Source organism: Camelus ferus, chromosome X (assembly GCF_009834535.1).
Source record: "Camelus ferus isolate YT-003-E chromosome X, BCGSAC_Cfer_1.0, whole genome shotgun sequence".
Classification (NCBI taxonomy): domain Eukaryota; kingdom Metazoa; phylum Chordata; class Mammalia; order Artiodactyla; family Camelidae; genus Camelus; species Camelus ferus.
In genome coordinates, this window is record NC_045732.1 from 60,745,455 (window position 1) to 60,768,719 (window position 23,265).

The following is a 23,265-nucleotide window of genomic DNA, read 5'->3' on the forward strand; positions in this document are numbered from 1 at the left end:
TTCCAATTTCTGAAATACTTATTTGCTGCAACAATATGGTACGAGAAGGGAAGTATTATGAAGTGTTTTGCATGCATGGGGGTAGTTGATTTCAACATCATACTGTCTAGATATAATTCAAGTACAGGGCACTGCATGACCTACACTAATACTAAGTGTCTAGAATTAGAATATGATGTTTGTGTTTCTGAAGTTGTGTTGATAGTCCAGCTTTGTTCTTCTGGTACTGCCTAAAAAGCTCGTTGTCTTTGAGTTCTTCAAACTGGTCATGTTTTTTTTCCTGCCTCAGAACCTTCACAGATATGTTCCCTCTCGCAGAATATGCCCAGCACCACCATCCTACTCCACCCACAGTACACAGGCTCACTTGCCTTCTTGCTGGCGCTTTTCGCTAATTCCTATTCATCCTTCAACTCTCAATTTAAACAGCACTTCCCCAGGGGGAGGGTGTAGCTCAGTGGTACAGTGCCTGCCTAGGATGAATGAGGTCCTGGGTTCAATTCCCTGGTACCTCCATTAAAAAAAAATCAATAAACCTAATTACCTCCCTCAAAGTAAAAAAATAAATAGTACTTCCTCAGAGAGAAACTTACCCACCGCTGCACTATATATCAGCTGCCACTTGTCATTCTTTCTCATACACTTTGATTTTCTTTCTTACAATTTCATAAAACTTGCACTTATATTTAAGGTGTTAATGCCTATTTCCCACAATATGCTGTAAAATACCAATTATTTCTCTTTGTTCATCACTATAAATCCAGGACCTGGACCTTGGAAAGGCACTTAAAATAATTTGTTGAGTGTATCAACGCATGGATGACCTACTCTAGTTACCATCTTATTAAAATTCCAAGTACTTGCCATGAGATGTTGGAAGTAACTTTTTAATGGAATAATAACCAAGAGAATTTGGCCATTTCAGGTATAGCTAATTAACTTTCAGATATAAAAACACAGCCTCCTACTTTGAAACATATTTTCATCTAAATATATATCTCTCAATGAAACGAACTTGCCTTGTAGGTCTCCTCTTGGCTAATTTGACCATTTTCTGTCTTGTTCACTGCTGAATCCCTAGAACTTAGAACACTGTATACCACTGTTTGAGCAGGAACTCAGTAACTGTTGTTGAATGAGTGAATTGTTCAATAGCTATTCAGCTTAACTAGTGGCTTCTCTTCTCTGTTACAGTCCTACCGTTCATCCCTTTCTCTCAAGACAGAATTTACCGATATTGTATTTCCTTTACTACTGGCATTCACAGACTTTCAAAATCAACTTGCTTTTTAGACCTTAACTCCTGTCATTTCTTAAATAATGAGACCTACCATTTATTGGTCATTTACAATGAACCAAGTACTTTACATGCATTAGTGTTCATCGTGAAGACAACAATGCATTGTGGGCACTATTACCTCCATTTTACAGATGAGACACCACATTCGAGAGCAGTTCAATGACTTGCCCATGACTGCAGGTTTTATTCAAACCAGATATCAAACACAGGTCTGTCTCCCTCAAAAGCCCATGTTTGCTTTGCTATGTCGTGTTCTCTCCCTTAACTCTCTTTTAATTGATTCTTAGAGTCACAGAATGAGATTTTTTTTCACAAATACGCTGAAGCAATTTCATTTATTTGCTAAATGTTTAGTCCAAAACATTGTTGAGTTAGTTTTCTCTCTATGTAGATATATGAAAGATACTATTTCAGTGAAATATGTAGATAGATTTATCCTAAATAGATAAAAAAATTTCCTCAAATGTGATGGCCTCTCAATTACATATCTTCCTTTTTAACTCATTCTAATATTTAATAACTCAGTATCAGCAAATCTTTCACATCTTATCTTAATTTTCCATACTAATGTTGATGTTAATTTCCTTGAAAACATTTATTTCCCTAATAAAATATGAGAACAACTGTCTACTCTTCTTCAAGGTAAAACATCTTTGGATATGATAGGACAGATACTAAGCATCCTTCAACTTTCTCTTCTCTCAAGAAATAGTCCAAGAACCTTTAAAATTTTCATTTTAATATGTCAGGAATATACTGATATTATAAACCAAATATACATTTTGACACTGCATTTCTTCATTAATGTTTCCCTTGTGCTTTAGGCTTCCCCATTAATAGAGGGCTATAAAAGTGGTACTTCAAAAATGTACTAGAAAGCAAAGGAAAAAAAGTGTGTTTCATGGGAGAAGAGTTTATCACATGGCTGCCTGTGTGGGACCAGCGAACCACGGGACTCAGTCAATGACCTTTACCTTCTCTTACTTTCCAATTTCTCATCTATAACATGGGATGAGGGGAGAGCATACCTGAAAACTCCTGAAGTTCATTTAAGCTCTAAAATATGAATGAATTTGATTGAATGAATAGAGTATGAATCTCTACTTCCTGACTCTTAAATGTTACTTGGAATTTTATATTCAATTAATCTGAATCACATACTTTTTTCACTCTGGTTTTGAAAGTTAAGAGATATATAACTGAAAAATACAGTCTTCACAGAATTGATGCCACTGTGCTTTTCTAAATGTCTCTAATAAGTTGCCACTCATATCACAGTGGATAGATTATGACAGGATTAGAAAGTATTTTAGTGCTACTAGAGTTTACGGCTTTAATTACATAATTTAAGAGAAAAACAACATAGTCATCAAAGTATTAGGTGTGCAGTGTTGCTTAAATTTAAGTGACCTGTTTCCACTTAAAATGTGTAGCTACCCTACCTCTAACAAGGCATAATTTATGGTACCAAGCCTCTAATCAACCTAATACCCAGCTCTCTGTCCCCCGATTATTTACTCTGCTGGCAGATAATTTCATTAACCCCCTCCTGTGCAATAATTTTCTCTGCCACATGTTCAGGAAAAAATTATTTTCTTGTAGTATAATTATGTGACCATGGTAAATGACAGGTGTTTTCTGAAATTCACCAAGGAGATGAAGCCTGACACTTGGCCTTTTTGAACTAGCTTTAAAATAATAAGGCCCTCTTTAGTCCATTTGCATGAGAGATTTAAAGCTTTAGGTTGTAACTTCAATCCCATTAAAAAATTGGGGATACTTGAGGACTTGGCATATCAGGTCGCTCATGACATTTGAATTCCCGAAATGGATCCGATAACACTGGATTGAGAGCAGCAAGAAATTCATCTGGGTACCATGCAAAATCTAAGCATCCAGTGCCTTAGTCTCTGCATTACTGATTTTATCTGAAAGATTCAGCCGTTCTCCCTATAATTGGGTTGTGTCCTTACCAACTGAAGAGTTTAACTGCCTCCACAGGGTTGAAAACAATTACGGAGGGTTTTTCAATGTAGGTAGACATCGGAGGGAAAATTACCCAGTGATTTGGGGCTTAGTGGAGAGAGGCCAAAGGCAGGTGCTCTGTGGGACAGCTGTCACCCACAGAAGAATGCCCTTGTAAGCTTACCTAACAACGGGCTAGCACGGGATTTTCCCAGCTGCCCAATCACTAAATGGGGCATACAGACAGATATATTTTGAGGTTGAGATTCTAGCTGTCTCCATTTCAAAATAAACCAAATCATAAAATGGTCAAAGAGACAATCATTTTTGAAGTGTGCTTAGATCATGTGACCCTCTCATCATTTAGACCACTCAACAAAGCATACAGAGAATTCTTTCATTAATTCATGTAATAGAATAAGTGTTGGAAGGATATATATGGTAGGTGCTGGGAACACAACAATGAATAAATAAGACACACGGTTCTCTCCCTCTCAAGTTGCTCAGAAGCTAGCAGGACAGATGTAAATAGATTAAACACAGTGTGTACCAACAGAGGTGAGCACAAGATCTTATGGTAGTGCTCAGGCAGGTACCCAATCCAGCTGGGAGATGGCTCATAAGATTTCCTAAGAGAGCATCCTTGAGCTAAGGCTTGGAACATTAGTAGTTTGCCAGTGTATTGAGGGAGAGAGTAGTGTGTTCTAAACAGAGAAAATACTAAACACAGAGCTCCAGGATGTCGTGAACAATGGGTTGACAGTAACACACACAGACGATAGAGCAGTGGAAGCTAAGCTTTCAGAAACACATCATGGAAATAAGCTTACTTTCTGCTTATCTGCCATTTTCCCTAAAAAATGAAGACCAGTTTCAGTTCATTGACGAGTCTGAGTAATTTAGGGTTTAAAGCAACAACAACTTAGCAGGAAGGTGGTGGGGTGAATCTAACTACATAGTACGTGAAACGTGGTCCAAGTTTTTGTTTTTATCTTGAGAACATGCCACTGACTGAGGCAGCAGGTGGGATAGCAGTAAGCCTGATTCAGTGTTTTTAGTTTTTATTTTTTTCAGTCGTATTGCCATCATGTGTGCTTGTCAGCAATTTGAATTCACCACACAGATAGCTGTATTGATCTGCCAGGAAACTTTCACACAATCAATCATTCTCTCTCTCTCTCTCCCCCTCTCACTCTCTCTCTCCCTCTCCTCTGCTCCTCCCCCAACCCTCACCAATGGCTTGTTCAAAAAAAAAAAAAAGGCAGCTTAGCACTTCACAAAGATGCAGGTAATACAGTAAGATATAGTGAATTGAAAATAAGTGAGAACATAAGGCAAAGGAAAAATAAAAGCAGTAAACTAGGAGCAAGTTAAGTGTGCCAGGTTAGCCAGGAAACATATTCATGAGGTCCTATATGATGGAAAAAGTGGGCCACAACTTTGGCTCTAAGCTGTCAAACATGAATTTAAAGAAGGATACACAATTACATCATTTACAGTATCTACCATGCAAGAACGAACCCTTGTTCCATAGAAGCACCTTGATTTCCCCTGGGGGAAAAAATTTCATATTAAGTTTATGAAACAAACCACATCAGAATCATGTACAAATATACAAATGATCTGAAATTTCCAATGGATTTGTGACCATTTCAAACATCTTTTTTTCCAAAGTGTTCTAAGTAGGTGATCCTTTCCCTTCATGTTGTGGGTCTGGTCACAATTTGTCTAGTTTCATGAGTTTGATGAATTTCTGTGAGGCCTTTAAAAAAGGAAAATTGATGATCATGATTGCATAATGCTATTCCTCTAGCGACATATGCCAGTGCTTTTAACACATTGGAATACCTCCTCCAAGATGACCTATATCTGTCCTATCACCTAGCAACTCTCGGCCTGTCAGCAACTGTAACTCAGACTTCACTGTGCGTGATCATGTTGTAGAACAGAAAAGGATGAAATATACTGATGTGATATTTATGCGTTACCCAGTCATTTTCGTGAAGGACGGAATGAAATTTAAGTTGAGAAATAAGTTGAGAAATAATGGTGGGTAAAGCGATTCTGTTGTTGGTTTTGACCAGAGTAAATGGCATCTCATCAGTATCAGGTACCAAAGTTGTTAATTCTCATGAAAAGTGAAGAGAAGTAGCTGGATTGCAGAGAGCGAGGTTACACCTACAGAGCACGAAAGTCCTTTTTCAGTTCGGCCATCACAGTACGTTGTGAGCACACTATCTCCACTGAAGACTGGGTGATTCATAAAATCAAATTTATTACCTAAAAGCCTTTTCCCTTTTTTAAGCGGTCTGTCTATTTGAGGAAAAGATTTTGATTCAAAGGTGAAAGGACATCTACCAACGTACTCCTAACACCCTACAGGGCAAGCTGCAGGCAAAAGTCTAACTGTCACAAACAGAAATACTATATTAAAATAAATGCATTTCACTTGTCAACTTTGGTCTGTGGTTCCCATGGAGGGACTGGCCATATAGCAGGGAGTCTTCAATCTTACGGAATCTTACGAAGTCTTACTTAGGAAAATGATAAAACCTAGCTAATTGAGATGGGCAAAATCTGAATCTGAAAACAGAGACAGACATGTGTGCCCTGAGCTTTCCTTCCATGTGGAGAGGAAAAGTGGGGACAACTGAGAATAGGCACATTGCTGGCTGGAGTAACCCCTAAATCCCTTGCAGGAATGTGCTTAATTTGGAGGCAACCTCGAGGAATGTTTTTCACTTATGTAAATTTCCTGGCCAGATAGCACAACTGCAATATTCTGAAAATGCCTCTTTATCATGTTTTTAACATTGAAAACAACTTCTAAATATCCTTCTGAAGAACTTATATGTTTCTGTGTCTAAAAAAAACATTAAAGATTAGATTTTAAAGGTGACTCTTTTCTAGACAAAAAGGAGAAAGTAGAATGAATAAAGACAAGCACTTATCAAGCCCAAACTCATAATTCTTAAATTCTCCTGATACTTGTTCAAGGTGACAGAGAGATTTCCTGCTGGGAATTTTTTAGGAAAACATGCAGTTCTGGAAGGGATGGGTTAGATATACACTGGGATCATATCTCAGTAACAGTTTTCCTTCCATGAGATATGCCATGTTCTATAACCTCCCTGGTAGCAAGTCACCTGCTTAAGGAAGCAATTCCTTTAGTTAACTAACTAGTACATAACTGTAAGATGCCTTTCATTCCTCAGGCATTTTCTGGATTCAGGCAACACAAGGGGTCCCTAAATCGGCCTCTGTCTTAAGCACCTGTACACCTTGGGAGAGCTAACAAAATGTACCTGCCTGATTACTATTGTCTGTGTTGATTTAGAATAATAAGAATTTCAAATACTGCTTTTAAACTTGAATTTCTAGCCCTGATATGAATTGCAGATACATGCTCTATTTTTTTAACAGATGAATAAATTTCCCGCTGTGATGCATAACCTTTTGACTTATGTTAACAACGCTGAGGCTGGCTGGCATTAGGTAAACCTCGAGGCCTGTCTTCTTTCAGTATCAGTTTGAAAGCAACCAGGTTGTCTAGGGAAAAGAATGTAGGGAGCAGATGGACTATTCAGAAACTTCATGATCTTTCCTCTCACAAGGGTTCCCCTTGAGACAAAGGATAAAAAGTAATCCAGAAGAAAGGAAGAGTCATGGTGAAATAAAACATCCTATTTCCAGTTAGGAAGAGCGTTATCTTTCTGAAATTGATGCATTGCCAACGAGGTCTCTGTAGGTACCAGGCTTGGTGATGAATCACATAATATGAATATTGATTTAGAGTCTAATAATTAAATCTAATTTGCTTTCCCAGTTGACACATCTCTTCTTTCCCTGCAGGTAATCCCTGCTGTGACAGAGCAGGACTTGGGCCTCCAGGCAGTAAAGGGCTTCCTTAGCCTAATGATTTATCTAGTAGTTCCTTACATTCCTTTTAGTTTGCAATTTACCATCTTCTTTCATAACTTCCAAATGCAGTCTCAGGTCCAGCTATCATTGAATGACTGACCTCTTCCACTGTATAATAAACTCCCTTTCCCATGAGCAGCTGGGCAATCGCCTTCAGCGGCCACTAGGAGGCAGCTCATGCATTACAAAGCCCCTGTTGCTGTAGAACAGCTACTAAATTGCTCAGACAGCCCAAGGAATCACTTTTAGAGAACTGCTCAAGGCTCTCTAGAGCCACAGAAGGGCAGCAAGTCTTTAAAGTATTACGCATGTGACACTTCTCTGAATTCCCTTTTGTGTGCCCTAAGATAGGGCTCTGAGTTCTTTTTCCAGTTCTTCCCAAAGTGACTTTGGGGTAGGTCAGTATAGTCAGTGCATCATTCACACTCAGTGATGTCTCAACTCATATAACCGGGAGTCTAACAACCATGTGGTGCCTTGGCACCACTTCTCCCACTAAGGAGCCTATCTGGAATAAAGTTCGAAGGTATCAGAGATTGGGTGTGCAAGTGTGTGTAACACCGGCTAAGTGGGGGGTTGCCATTTGTGGAAGTAAATGGCACTATCACCATCCACTCACGCAATCAAAAATCCTAGAAATCATCCTTCACACCCCCTTAGTCCATAGCCACATCTCATCACTAATTTCTATTGACTTTATCTTCCAAATAAACATTGATTCTGTCCACTTCCCTCTATCTCTGCCTCCAGCACCCCAGTCCAAAAAACCATCATCAGACTACAACACAGCCTCAGCCCCTTTCTTCCTGCATCCACACTTACCACAATCTATCCCCAGAGTGATAGTTTAAAAACACAAATGCTTTAATGACTTCCAGTCATTCTTAGGATGAAGCCCAAAATCCTTAAGATGGCTTGTGACAGCCCTTCAAGACCCTGCCTAGCTCTCCACCCGGATCTCCTTCTCCTCTCCCCATGGTCCCCTGTGGTCCAGCCACACAGACTTACTGTCAGTATACCCACTCTTCAGGCCCCCTCATGTCTCAGGGCTTTTGCTCATGCTGTTCTTTCTGCCTACATTGCACTTCTGCCTCCTTCCCCTGCTTCCCCTGTTTAATTTCTACTCAATATGAAAATTGCTTCAGAGGGGTAAAGCTCAGTGGTAGAGCACATGCCTAGCATGCACATGGTCCCAGGTTCAATCCCCAGTACCTCTATTAAAACATAAATAAATAAATAAATAAATAAACCTAATTACCATCCCTCCAAAATAAAAGTTGCTTCTGAAATGTCAGTTCTTTAGGGAAATCTGTCTTGATTCTCCTCCCCCTGAAGGAAAGATCATGTCCTTTGGTATATATTATCATAGCTCCTTGTATTTTTCCTTGTTATTAACTCAGTTTTTAATTATAAATTCATACACTTTTTTAGATTGATGACTGTCTCCCTCACAAGAATATAAGCTCAGGACTTGAGATATGTCTTTGTCACCGCTTTATGCCTGAAGACACATAGTAAGTACTCATTGGGGGTTAAATGGACAAACAGAAGAACAAATGAATGAACAACAAATGTTGCTGCCTAAAAGGTACTGTAGGTGCTATGTTATCCTCTACTGAGTTATGAGTAAAATAGTCCTTTAGAGACATGGGAGGCACATACACACTTCCAATAAGTTCATCAAAAGAAATGGATTTTTAAAACGGAGACAGAAGGAAAATAAGTGTTATTATTGTTATTATTTGCTACTATTATTACAAATTAAAGCATGAATGGAGGTAGGAAATGGGTGTACCCTATTTAGGGGATAGCAAGGGCACAGGCAGAATGCTGTTAATGTGGAGGAGTAAAACACAAAGCTAGGTGGGTCCACATTTTGGAAAGCTTTAAATGCTAGTTGGAGGGAACACAGCCAACCAACAGCCAAACGTCATCTATAAGCAGGTAAGAAACCGAACAAATACAACTATGGATTGCACTGGAAATAGAGAGCAGATGAAGCTAGTTGGTTTGACTTTGGCTGCTTTAAACTATGGCCACTTTTACATCAGAGCACATATTTTGCTTATTTTGTTTGTCTTATGAGGGGGAGGTAATTAGGTTTATTCATTTATTTATGTTTGGAGGAGGTACTGGGGATTGAATCCAGGACCTCGTGCATGCGAAGCACGTGCTCTACCACTTGAGCTATACCCTCCCGCTATGGCCACTTATTCACGATAGACAAATACTGGAAGCAACCCAGGTGTCCATCAACAGGAGAATGAAAAAATAAATTGTGATATATGTAAATAATGGAATACTACTCAATAAGGAAAATAAACAGATTATTGATGCAAAAAAGTATTTGGCAAAATTCAACACCCTTTTGTGATTAAAACACTCAACAAACTGGATATATAAAGAAACTACTTCAACATAATAAAGACAATATATTAAAAAGCCCACAGTTAACATCATACTAAATGGTGAAAGGCTTGAAAGCTTTTCTTCTAGATCAGGAACAACTAAAAGATGCCTATTTTCACCACTTCTATTCAACATAGTTCTGGAAAACCTAACCAGAGCAAACAGGCAAGAAAAAGAAAAAAAGACATCCAAATTGGAAAGGAAAAAGTAAATTGTATCTGTTTACAGATGACATGATCATATATGTAGAAAACCCTAAAGACTCCACACACAAAAAAAATCTGTTACAACAAACTGAAGAAGTCAGGAAAGTTGCAGGATACAAAATCAACACAAAAATATCAGTTGTGTCTCTACACACTAACAATGAACAATCCAAAAAAGAAATTAATGAAACAATTCAATTTATAATAACACCAATAAACTACTTTAAAATAAAATCAACCAAGGAGGAAAGAGACTTGTACACTAAAAACCACAAAATATTACTTAAAGAAATTAAAGAAGACTCAAATAAATGTAAAGACACCCATGTTCATGGACTGAAACACTTTAATATTGTTAAAATGTAAATATTTCCCAAAGCAACGTACAGATTCAATGTAATCCCTATCAAAATGCCAATGGCCTTCTTGCAAAAATGCAAAACTCCATCCTAAAATGTACACGTAAACTCAAGGGGTCCCAAATAGCCAAAATTATCTTGAAAAAGAGCGAAGTTGGAGGTGTCACACTTCTGATTTCAAAACTCATTACAAAGTTATAGTAATCATAACAGTATGGTATTGGTATAAAAACAGGCATATAAACCATGGCATAGAATTGACAGCCCAGAAATAAACTCTCACATATATGGTGAAATTATTTTCAACAATGGTGCCAAGATCATTCAATGGGGAAAGGACAGTTTTATCAACAAATGGCACTGGGAAAACTGGACATCCAAATGCAAAAGAATGAAGTTGGGCCCTTACCTTACATCATACACAAAAAAAGTTTCAAAATTCATCAAAGACTGAAAAATATTACACTCCTAGAATAAATCATGGGGGAAAAGGTTTATGACAATGAATTTGGATTTGGCAATGCATTCTTAAATATGACACTAAAAGCATAGGCAACAAAATCAAAAATAGATAAGTGGAACTATATGAAACTTAAAAATCTTTGTACATCAAAGGACACAACACAATGAAGATGCAAACTATGGAATCGGAGAAAATACTTTCAAACCACCTATATGATTAGGAGTTAATATCCAGAATACATAAAGAGCTCCTACAACTCAACTACAAAACAAAAAGCAAATAACCCAAGTGAAAACTAGGCAAAGGACTTGAATAGACATTTCTCCAAAGATTACATACAAATGGCCAATAAGCATATGAAAAGATGATCAACATCATTAGTCATTAGGGAAATGTACATCAAAACCATAATGAAATATCACTTCACACCCATTAGGATGGCTACTATCAAAAAAAAAAAAAAAACCCAAAAAACAGAAAGTAACAAGTATTGGTGAGGACGTAGAGAAATTGGAACACTGTGCACCACTGGTAAGAATATACAATGGTGAAGTCCCTGTGGAAAACCAATATGACAGTTCTTCAAAAATTAAAAATAGAATTATCAGCAATCCCACTTCTGGCTAAATATCCAAAAGAACTAAAAACCAGAATCTCAAAGAGAGATTGACACACCCATGTTCATAAGCAGCAATATTTACAGTAGCCAAGAAGTAGAAATAACCCAAGTGTCCATGATAGATATATGGATACACAAAATGTGGTATATACATACAGTAGAATAGTATTCAGCCTTAAAATGGAAGGAAATCCTGTCATATGCTACACTGATGAACCTTGATGACATTATGTAAGTGAAATAAATAAGGCACAAAAAGACAAATACTGTATGATTCCGTTTATGCGAGGTATCTAAAGTAGTCGAATTCAGAGAAACAGAAAGTAGAATGGTGATTGCCAGTGGCTGGGGGCAGGAGGAAATCAGTTGTTTAATGGGTGTAGAGTTTTAATTTTGCTTCATGAAAAAGTATAGGAGCTCTGCTGCATGATTTGAATATCCTTAACACTACCAATCTATAATTTTAAAAACAGTTGAGATGGTAAATTTTATGTGTTTTTTCACCACAATTTTTTAAAAATGAATTTACTACTGATACAGCCAGCAGCTTGGATGAATCTCAAAAACCATGGATCTACTTCAAAAATATTACTCTGAGTGAAAGAAGCCTTACATAAAAGAATATATACTATATTTCCATTTATATGAAATTCTAAAAGGCTAAACTAATCTATAGTGAAAAAAATCAGAAAAATATCTGGGGTTGGGGGATGGAGGGCTAGAGTTATGGAAAAGGATCCAAAGGAACTTTCTGGGGTGAGAGTAATATTCTAGATCTTGATAAGGGGTTGGGGTACACAGGTGCTACATTTTGTCAAAAGTCCTCCAACATTATACTTAAGGTGTGTGCATTTCAATATGCGAATTTTACCTCTTAAAATGGAACATAAACAAATATTGAAATTTAGTTAATAATAAGATTTCTGAGGAGTAAAGCACACTATCTGCAATGAACTTTGAAATACATTAAAAATTAGTCTGGTGGATGGATAGTTTCAGACATGTGATAAAGCAAATAGAGCAACATACTAATTAGGGACTGCAGGCAGCTGGTACATAGATGATTATTGTACAATTCTTTTAAGTTTTTTTCTTCTATGGTTGAAATTTTTCTTAATGAAACGTTAGGAAAAAGTACAGTTATTCAGTCAAGTTCCACTGTACCCTGAGGTCCACCTATGGGCTCCTATGGTGCCTTATACTGAATTTTGCCACAGTAACTTCTTAAATGTTATAGCATTTAGCTGTTTTACCTGCTATATTCTACACTTCACTGGAAGTCCACTGAGGACTGAGACTGTCTTATCTCTGTATTCCTGATGTCTACCACATTAACACATAGCAGATTTTTTTTTACTGTATATTGAATAAATACATCCTAAAAGAAACGATTAATTAACTGACTATATATTCATTCAATTGACAAACACTTCCTTGGCTCCGATAGCTGTCACTCACTGCGTGCTTATGACATGCCAAAAACTTTGTTACATACTTTCCCCACACTGCTTCAGCTGAATTTCAAAACAACCTATGGTTTATATATTATTAATTACATTTTTCAAGTAACGCAACTGAGACTCTAAGAAGTTAATAATTTACCCAAGATCACAGAGCCAGTAAATGGTGGAGTTGGGATTCAGCTCCTATCTGACTCCAAAATCCATGTTCTGAACCACTTTAGATGCCAAACTCTTTCTATGCAGTAATACATGTTTTCTGCTGATTATGTGCTATATACTGTGCTAGGGACTGGGGAAGCCAAGAGGGGGAAAGGCTCATGGATATTAATAAAGACAAAAATAAATGTCTGTGTCTAGACAAATTCTCATACCCCCCACACTACTTCAGGAAGGTGTATAGGAATGACTGAATTTTGTCCCCTCCCACTACACACACACACACACACACATCACACGCCTGTGCTTCCTAAATAACTGCTTTCATCAGCCTTGAAAATCAAAGAAAAAGCAGCCTTCTCCCCTCTAGCTGTTCTGGAGCATTTGGGGCTGGCACTTGAGTGCATTCTTTTGCAAACGATTGCTTTGCCTCAGGAGAGAGATTAATTGGTTTCCATGGTCAGCTACCTTCTTAGAGAAAAATCTGTCAAGAGAGGAGAATATGGAAAGGAAAACCCCGTGTGTGCAACTTTTTTTAAACAGTATTAAGTATTTTGAATGAAAAATTCTGTGTGCATATGGGACAAACTTCTCATTCAGCTTACACTTCACACAAAGGAATTTCAAAATTGGAATGCTGATTGTTACCTTTTGGGGTAACCAAATGGATAATTTTCTCTAAGTATAATAAATTATATGTTATAATAAATTATAATAGCTAGAATTTATTGAGCATTTAATATAGGCCAGGCTGTACACTATGGGTTTTACATAATTTAGCAATCGTCACAACCATCTTATGAGTAAGGCATCACTATTATTAATCCCATTATACAAATGAGGACATGTGGTGTCAGGAAGATTAAAGGACTTGCCCAGTATCACAGGGGAAGGAGGTATAGCCTATAGTCCTCCAACTCCCATATGACTTCAGAGTTCATGTGCTCAATGAACTGCTATGCTTTACTCTCACCCTGCAGGAAGAAAGAAGGAAAATAGTCATCCTAAAAGAATATTCAGCAATAGCAAGCAAACTTCAGCCAGAAGAAACTTCTTAGATTCTTCAAATCTCTCCCCGCCATTCTCTCCCAACTCCCCACTTCACCCCCTACTCTCACTGCACACCCCACCCAACTATGTTAAGGATGCAGTAAGAAGACTGCCTGTTGTCTGCAAGCCAGAAGAGAGCTCTCAACAGAAACCAACCATGCTGGTACTATGATATCAGACTTCCCAGCCTCCAGTATGTGTGAAACAATGTCTGTCATTTAAGCCACCCAGTCTATGGTATTTTGTTCTAGGAGCCCACCCTAAGAAAATTATATTCCATTAAAATGTACTGATTCAGCCATTCTCTAATTACAGGAGTTTGGTTCAGTAGGAAATAGTTTATTAACCAACAGTATGCACTATAAAAAGCTGGAAAACCAGAAACAATGCACAATACCTATAGCACCTTTGTATTTATTTAGAAATGTACAGGTCTCTTTTGCTGAGTGTTTTTTTTTTCAGTTTAAAAGTGAATGGACCTATAGCTGAAACAATCTTAGAAAAGAACAAACTGGAGTACTCACACTGCACAATTTCAAAACCTACTACAAAGCTAAAGTAATCAAGACATTGTGGTGTTGGTATAGGACAGATATAAAGATCAATGTAATAGAACTGAGTCCATAAATAATTCTCTACATCTATGATGAACTTATTTTTTTAATGAGGGTGCCAAGATCATTCAATGGGAATATGAATAGTCCTTTTAACAAATGGCACTTAGACAACTGTATATCTTGTGCAAAAGAATAACATTAGACCCCATCTCACACCATGCACAAACGTTAATTCAAAATGGATCATATACCTACATGTAAGATTAAAAGACTAAAAAATTCCAAGAAGAAAACAAAGGAGTAAACTTCATGATCTTTGGTTATGTAATGGTTCTATTATACAACACCAAAAAGTTTAAGTGACAAAATAAAAATCAGATAAATTGGATTTCATCAAATCTGAAACTATTTGTGCTTCAAAAGACATCATCAAGAATATGAAAACTGTAAATAGCCAAAACATGGAAACAGCCTAAATGTCCATCAACAGGTGACTGGATAAAGAAGATGTGGTACATTTATATAATGGAATACTACTCAGCCATAAAAACCGACAACATAATGCCATTTGCAGCAACATGGATGCTCCTGGAGAATGTCATTCTAAGTGAAGTAAGCCAGAAAGAGAAAGAAAAATACCATATGAGATCACTCATATGTGGAATCTAAACAAACAAAAACAAACAAACAAACAAAAACAAAGCATAAATACAGGACAGAAATAGACTCATAGACAGAGAATACAGACTTGTGGTTGCCAGGGGGGCAGAGGGTGGGAAGGGACAGACTGGGATTTCAAAATTGTAGAATAGATAAACAAGATTATACTGTATAGCACAGGGAAGTATACACAAAATGTTATGGTAGCTCACAGAGAAAAAAATGTGACAATGAGTGTGTATATGTCCATGTATGACTGAAAAATTGTGCTGAACACTGGAATTTGACACAATATTGTAAAATGATTATAAATCAATAAAAAAATGTTAAAATAAAAAGAATATGAAAAGTGGAGGTGTGTGTATAGCTCAGTGGTAGAGCATATGCTTAGCATGCATGAGGTCCTGGGTTCAGTCCCCAGTGGGTTCAATCCTCCATTAAAAAAAAAGAATATTAAAATAACCCACAAAATGGGAGAAAATATTTGCAAATCATATTTCTAATAAGTATCCAGAATATGTACTCAATAATAAAAAGACAATAAAATAATAATAAGACAAATAACCCAAGTAAAAAAATGATCAAAGTATCTGAATAGGCATGTCTCCAAAAAGGTGTAAAAATGTCCAATAAGCACATGAAAAGATGCTCAACATCACTAGTCATCAGGAAAATTCAAATAAAAACCATACTGATAATAATTCATACCCTCTAGAATGGCTAGAATCAAGAAGACACATAGTAACAAATGTTGGCAAAGATGTAGGAAAAGGGATCCCTCATATATTGCTGGTGGGAGTGTAAAATTGTACAGTTGTTTTGGAAAAATGTTTTGTACTTCATCAAAATGTGAAACATATAGTTCTCATATGACCCAGAAATTCCACTTCTAAGCTGTATACTCAAAAGATGTGAAAATATATGTACACTCAAAAATTTGCACAAGAATGTTCTTACCAGCATTAATAATGGCCTAATAGTGGAAAAAATTCAAATTTCCATCAGTTGATACAGATAAATAAAATGTGGTATATCCATACAAAAGACTTTTATTAATCTAAAAAGAAATTGAAACTGACACATTCCACAACATAGATTAGCCTTGAAAACATGCTAACTGAAAGAAGCCAGTCGACAAAGGACCACGTATGATATGATGACATTTATACAAAATGTCCAGAATAGGTAATCCATAGAGGATGGGGGTTGGTGGGTTACACATATGTATAACTGAATCACTATGCTGTATACCTGAAATTAACACAACATTGTAAACTGACTATACTTCAATAAAAATTTTTAAATAAAATAATAAAATAAAAATAAAAAAATAAATGTCACCAACTAAAAAAGGAAATCTCATCATCTCATTCTGTAACTGCCCGTGAGGTAGTTACTATTATTATCACCATTTTATTAAGGAAGTGCAATTCACCTCCTTGCTTATGTTCACACAGCTAATAAGTGATGAAATCTAAAAATCAATCCCAGGCCAACTTATTTCATCCCTTAAGCAATGTGTAGTGCCCTTCTTTGTCTCTTGTAACAGTCTTTATTTTAAAATCTATTTTGCCTGATCAGGCCAACTTATTTCAAAAATCAATGAATAAAAGTCACTGCCTTTCCTCTATGGTGAAGCAATGCAGTTTGGCCAAGTCACTAACTCTATTGTCATTACAAAGGTGTACAGTGAATACTTCATCTGTAGGAACAGAATCTGATAAAATCCATTCAAGTTCGATGACTTACACAGATCCAAAAAATCCTCTTGCTTTCTCCTGTGTTGAGCCTTTTGCTTGCCTTTTACTAATTCTGACTACTTTTTTCACATGCATGGAGAATCTCTTCTTCCTTGGCCCAGCAAACCACATCCTTTCTGTCTCCAAGATTTTGTTAAACAGACCATCGCGTTCTGCCAGCTCTACCCTAAACCCAAGTATTTACCCACACTTTGCATTAATTAAATAGTGTAGTGGTTAGGAAGAAGGGCTCTGGAGCTCAGCCACTTGGATTTGAAGCTTGATTCTCACAATCAATACTTTTGTAACCTTTGGATGAGTTACTTAAAACTCTATCCACTGGTTCTCTCAACTATAAATTAAATATAATAGTGGCACCTACATCATTGGATTGAGTGCTGTGGCGATCAAATGAGTTATTCATGTAAAGCATGTAACACTATGTCTGGCACATTGTAATAGCTCATTAAATTTTAGCTATTAACTTATTAAAAGGAGGTTCTTTGCTTGCCTATGTTCTGGAACTTTCCCCTTGGGCTTCTGTCCTTCAACCTTTACAGGACCCATGCAGTCCAGTGTAAATGCAGCAGCATCTGAAGGAGGATGAAGGATCAGCCTTTCCTCCTGTGTTGAGAGAGAAGTACACTGGGAACGTTCAACTTATGCTTGATAAAGAAGACACTGACGGTAACCACAGAGAAATGGTGAATTCTTCATTAAGTACAAGGCATCAACTAGAGTATTTTAAAAATGATAGAAATGACTCCCTAACATTTAGATCTTGAGACAACTGCTTCCCAAGTTTTCTCCTGACCCTTACAATTCTTCTGTGGTTGAGGTAATTGAAGTTCACTTGATTCCAGCATAAAATACATTTCAAAGGACCATCTCCCCTCCCACACCAGAATACATTATCTAGTGTAGACTGATGATCCTTCCCGTACTTTCAATAAATTCCCTAGTCAGCAGAAGCAATGTTAATGAAACATGAAGAGTCAACATTAATTAGAGTTAATGAAAAATTAAAACTCTCTTCTAATTACTATGTGTGTCTGACATTTTGCCCTCGCTGAAATATACAAGAAAACTAATTAATGAGTTTAATGCTGCACTTTTATTTTACTACATTCTTGGAATGGGCTTAGCAAAGACTGTCAACAAGTCCAAACCAAACGTTCTCTTGAGGGCAGTTTTCAGCATTGAATTCGCACCCAGGGTTGCATCCATTCCCACCTGAGTAATGCTCATTGACAGGTGGGCACATGTGTGGTAGGATAGCTGTGGCCTAGAAAGTCACTCAGTTTATATACTAGAGAGAAGTCCCTTCCTACCTTATACACGATTCTTGTCATCTTTTCCTACATTCTACTTACAATCTGCAAGATAGTAAACTACATATATTATACAAAAATGTGTTTTTCTAATTCTTTGTCTAAAGAAATTTGAGATATTTTGCTGAGCGAAGCAGAAGAGCAAAAGGATTTTTCTCTAGTTATTTTTTTCTATTTTAAGTATAGAATATGGTTGCCAGCATGATGTCTGTCATGATTATTACGAGAATTCCACTTTAATTCCACTGAGGATACCAAGATTAAGGCATTCACCAATAGGTTAATGATTCTATTACCATAAATTTCTATTCTAAAGAGAGCTACAAATAGATTCAATTAATAATCTCAAGAACAATTCTCTAAATATAATCTAAATACATATTTCCTTTGGGCCAGCTTTCATTGAACATGTATTATGCTTATCTAGAAGATTATTTAGCAACCAAGAAACAACTATTTTAACTTCTTTATCTTGGTTGTTTTTATCATTTTATCTATTCTCTTCTTCTCTGTGCCTAGCTTACCTTCATTTGTATTCTCATCTTCAATATTTTTTCTCACCTTTTGTTGGTGGTGTTGTTCACTTGCATTTATTCCTAACTTCTCCTAGACACCTTTCTATTTTTATATTCTAATCTTCTCGTTCTTCCTTAATGGTTTCTTGTGTCAAATACAAACAAATCCCAGACTTAGGTAAGAAGAAACTTTTTCCAAAAAGATTACTGCATTCGAAAGAACACTCCAACCTCAGGATCTGTAAGCATCTCAAAACCAAACAGAAAAAGACTTTTCTCATATAGGGAGGGAGAATCAGGGCTAACAGAAAGTTGTGAGGAGGAAATGAGTCAAAGGAGTGAGAGTAAGGAGATAGCATGTTCAGGGCAGTCTGACAGAAAATGTTTCTCATTGTGATTTGCCCATTTCAATTCTACGGATGTGCTGTGTATTAGTCAGCATTCTTGAGAAAAACAAAGCCAACAGGATGTGTATATATAGAAAGACATTTATTTTAAGTAATTGCCTCAATGTGATTGTAGAGGATCAGTAAGCCTAAAATCTTCAAGGTAGGCTAGGCAGGATGGAGACCCAGGGAAGAGCGGCAGTTTGAGTCCAAAAGCAATCTTCTGACAGAACTCCTTCTTGCCCTGGGGAGATCAGTCTGTCCTAGGAAGGCTTCAACTGATTGGATGAGGCTCACCAGCACTATGGAGGGTCATCTGTTTCCTCAGTCTACCAATTTAAATGTTAGTCTTATCCAAAAAACACCTTCACAGAAACATCCAGAGTAATGTTTAACCAAATATCTGGGTATCAAGGCCTAGCCAAGTTGATGCATAAAATGAAGCATCACGTACATGTTAAGTTGGGATGTTCTACATTTTAGCGCTTGTTCAGACTTGGGGGAAGCCAAAGTCCACGAACCCATGGAGAGGAAAGAAACTCGATTAAAATGTAGTCAAGATAAAGCAGAGGGTAAGAAATGTACAGCTGTGAGCACTTGGTCACTTGTTTCCCTTCAAACTTCAGTTTCCTGGAAATGTTTGTCAGATTCAATACAAACTGAGTAAGTACTTGAAAAGACCATATGTTTACTATCAGAACGAACACTTCTAGTGTCATCTCCTGACATAGTAAATGAGATGAGGGCATTGGAAGAGTTCACTAGAGAACCATTTTGAAAGGAAAGTATTTCTGTAGGTTAGGTAAAGAAATTCAAACATAAAAAAGATGTTTCCAAAATTCAAAGTGAAAGGCCTGAAGAGTTTCGAAGGTCCCATAAGCTAGTAGTGACATGAGATGACATATTTCATGAAGGATCAGGAATGCTTATACATTCCACAGTTATTATGTATTTGCTATGGTCGGGCACTGTGCAAAGCAATGGCAATTCATATAAAGTTGAACAAAATGGAGACCCTTCCCTGATACTGCAGAGGTTACAGAAACAGCAGGGAGAGAAACACACCAGTGTATTATACAACTCCATTACTTGAGCGTCACAAAACAATGAATTGCTGACTTTCATGTATATGTGTCGAAGCAGTGTATAATGATATACCATGCATAGACTATATATGCCAATAAGTGTTTTATCTTTCAAGTCAGTCAAAGTATCAATACGAACTCAAGCTTTGAATTATAAAACTGTTCACAAGGCTGGAAGAAAAAAACCCTATTCGTTTCTTTTAATTATATGATCTTTTATATTTTCCACATAGAATAGTCCCTTGGTGTAGAATGCTTTTTTCCCACTGATGTTCACCTGGCAAAATCCTACTCATCTTTCAAGATATAATTCAAATGTCACTTTCTTTGGGAGGATTTCCTTTATCTCTGGCTCAGGCAGTTAACTATTCCCTAATCTGTTCACATAGCACGTTGCAAACAGAGGTCTTTCTTTCCATGTTAGGTTTGTTTACTCATTCATCCCTCCCACCAAACTATGAGCTGCTTGAGAACAGCAACCATGTCTTTCTGAGCTTTGCAAATGAGAGCCTAGCATGGTGTCTACTGATACAGAAGAGGTGTACTGAGTAAACGAATGAATCAATAAATGAATCGGCATGTTCTATCATGGAACGGTATGTTGCTTGGATGTTTTAAGTGTTTGTCAGTCAAAATCATGTGGGTTATGTTGCAGAGACATAGGATTAGAACAGAAAAGGTTTATTTATACCTCACGCTACATAACCATCATGGATCCACAAGGAAGATCTTTCCATCATAATCACTCAGAGTTTCAGAGCAGCCACTGTCTTGAATTTTGCTAGTCACTATGCCAGAAAAAAAAAGGAATATTGAAAGGGATTCACACAGGGATTAAATGTTGAGATCAGAAGGGAGACTTGCTACATCCCCTCACAATCCATTGGAAAAGCTAGTTAGTCTTCAGGCCACATCCAATCACAAAGGAGCTAAGAGAATACAACCCTACCATTTGCCTCGAAGAAAAGAGCCAGTAAGCAGCACTAATGACTGCTGCACTTGACAACCATCAATAAATATGTTTCTTGAATTCTAAAAGTCATCTTTTGCATCACTAGAAAACATATGTTTAAAAGTCATAAGGGAAATTTTAGGGAGGGAATTAATCACAATTCAATCTAAAAGCCCTGTCTCTTCCATAGCACTGTGAAGTAATGTCTTAATACTCTTTAACGTTCATTATTCTCCTTTTAACAATCTCAGCTTTTTTATTCCAGCCCACATCATTTTTGGGCCAATAATTTTGCTAGAATTTTCAACTGTAGTCTAAAGATTCCAAAAATATTGTTATGGGAGTATCGTAGAGCAAGGGCAGAACATTAATATTATAATTTGACACTGCTCTAACAAGTAGTTAACCTATTCCCCTTTTCATCAGACACTCATTTTAATTGCTCTAAATTAATTGTTTAGGGCCTGATTGTCACAAAGCTGTGTTGGAATCTGACCTACTTAAACAGGCTTCGTATATAGAACTGTTAACCAGGTTAGAGAAGGGTTAGTAGGTAAGATCATAGAAACCAAATCCAGAAAGCACAATTTCTGTATCTTCTCCCAACTGGTGGTACTACATCCAGTACAGTAAAAAGCATTCTACAAAATAATTTTATAAATACGGTAATAGCAATAGCAGTGTGACACAAGGGGAAGAGCCCCCAGCTTGGATCTAGAAATGATTTCGGTCTCAGCCCCTCTGATTTTCAGCCATATGATTTTGAAACCTCAAACCTTTCAAAGCCTCAGTTTTCTCTTCTGTGAAATGGAGATGTTAATACTTGTTCTACCTCACTCCTAAGACTCTTTAAAGACTCATTTGAGACAACGTATATGAAGGCTGTTTTAAACTGTAAAGCATATATGGCATATTCTTATTATCCATTACATAAGAGCATCCCTCAAAAAACACTTAAGACAGTAGGTAATTAGATTCCATAATTCTCGTCAATATTATAAAAAAGAATGACATTAGTCTATAACGTACTTAAGATCAGAAACCTAAGAACGAAATTATTTTGCATGATATTGTAGTAGTGGACAGATGACACTATGCAATTGTCAAAACCCACAGAAATTGACAATACAAAGAGTGAACCTTAATGTATGTAGCAATTTAAAATATCATTTAGGAAGTCAGCAGATCCCACTATGAAATGCAGAATGTGACAAAACAATCTAACTGTATTTTCAAATGTATGAAACCTCACTGAAGGAGATGGGGGAAAAGTGTTTACCTCAGTAACTGTAAATGAATGGCGAATATAAGACTAAAGACAAAGACACAGCATTGTACTCTAGGTGATTAAGTTGTTTCCTTTAGGCATACATGTTAACAATTCTGAAATACTATACCTGTATCCTGGGATTGCACAAATAAGTGAATGGTGGAAGGTGCAAGTCAGGTTTTTCACTGTTGGAATAGGAGGTTACAGATAAACTAAAGGGGAAAGCTGAAATGAATCATGATACTCAAATAGAATTATGGACAGAATAAAATCAGGTTTAGATTAATATAGATACTGATTGATAAATTAGAAATAATTATCAATACATGTGTATACAGGGGTTGGTATAAACAGATATATTTCCACGTTGTGTCTGTCCACCGAGAAGACCTACAAGCAATGACACCTCAGTAGCAACAAGCACACCTAGTGTCTGGATATTAATTTCTATGCTGTTATCCAATAAAAGGAACCAGGGCTCCTTGGAGAAATAGCTGGTTCTAGGACTAAGGAAAGGAATATGTGAAATGAACTTGAGCATCTTATAGTGCCAGGAAGTAAGGAAGTGCACAAAAAATAAAACAGTGAGAGTATGTCATATCAAGGCACAAGCCAACTGAAAGGACTCTCAATGGCCAAAACTAGAACAATTTGAGGAAAAAAAAAAGTACTGGTCTATAAACCAAAGTATAAAATCAACATCCATGAATCTACACTGACCTGAATAAATTATTAAATAAATAAATAATTTGGCTAGACAAATCGTTAATGCAGAATTCCAAATCATTTCTGTAGACATTCTGTGATTAAGATGGGTGAACATGACTCATCACTCCTTAAACGAGAGCGGCACAGCTCA

At 36.8% G+C, this 23,265-nt stretch overlaps 1 long non-coding RNA gene and 1 other non-coding gene across 3 annotated transcripts in view; both read right to left on the reverse strand.

The window, feature by feature from the left end:
- LOC116661992 overlaps nucleotides 1-23,265 on the reverse strand; it is a 287,826-nt gene that overhangs the window by 200,272 nt on the left and 64,289 nt on the right. The window lies entirely within an intron of this gene.
- TRNAA-CGC lies at nucleotides 9,311-9,383 on the reverse strand. Its single transcript has one exon. It is a non-coding gene; the product is annotated as a tRNA-Ala (tRNA).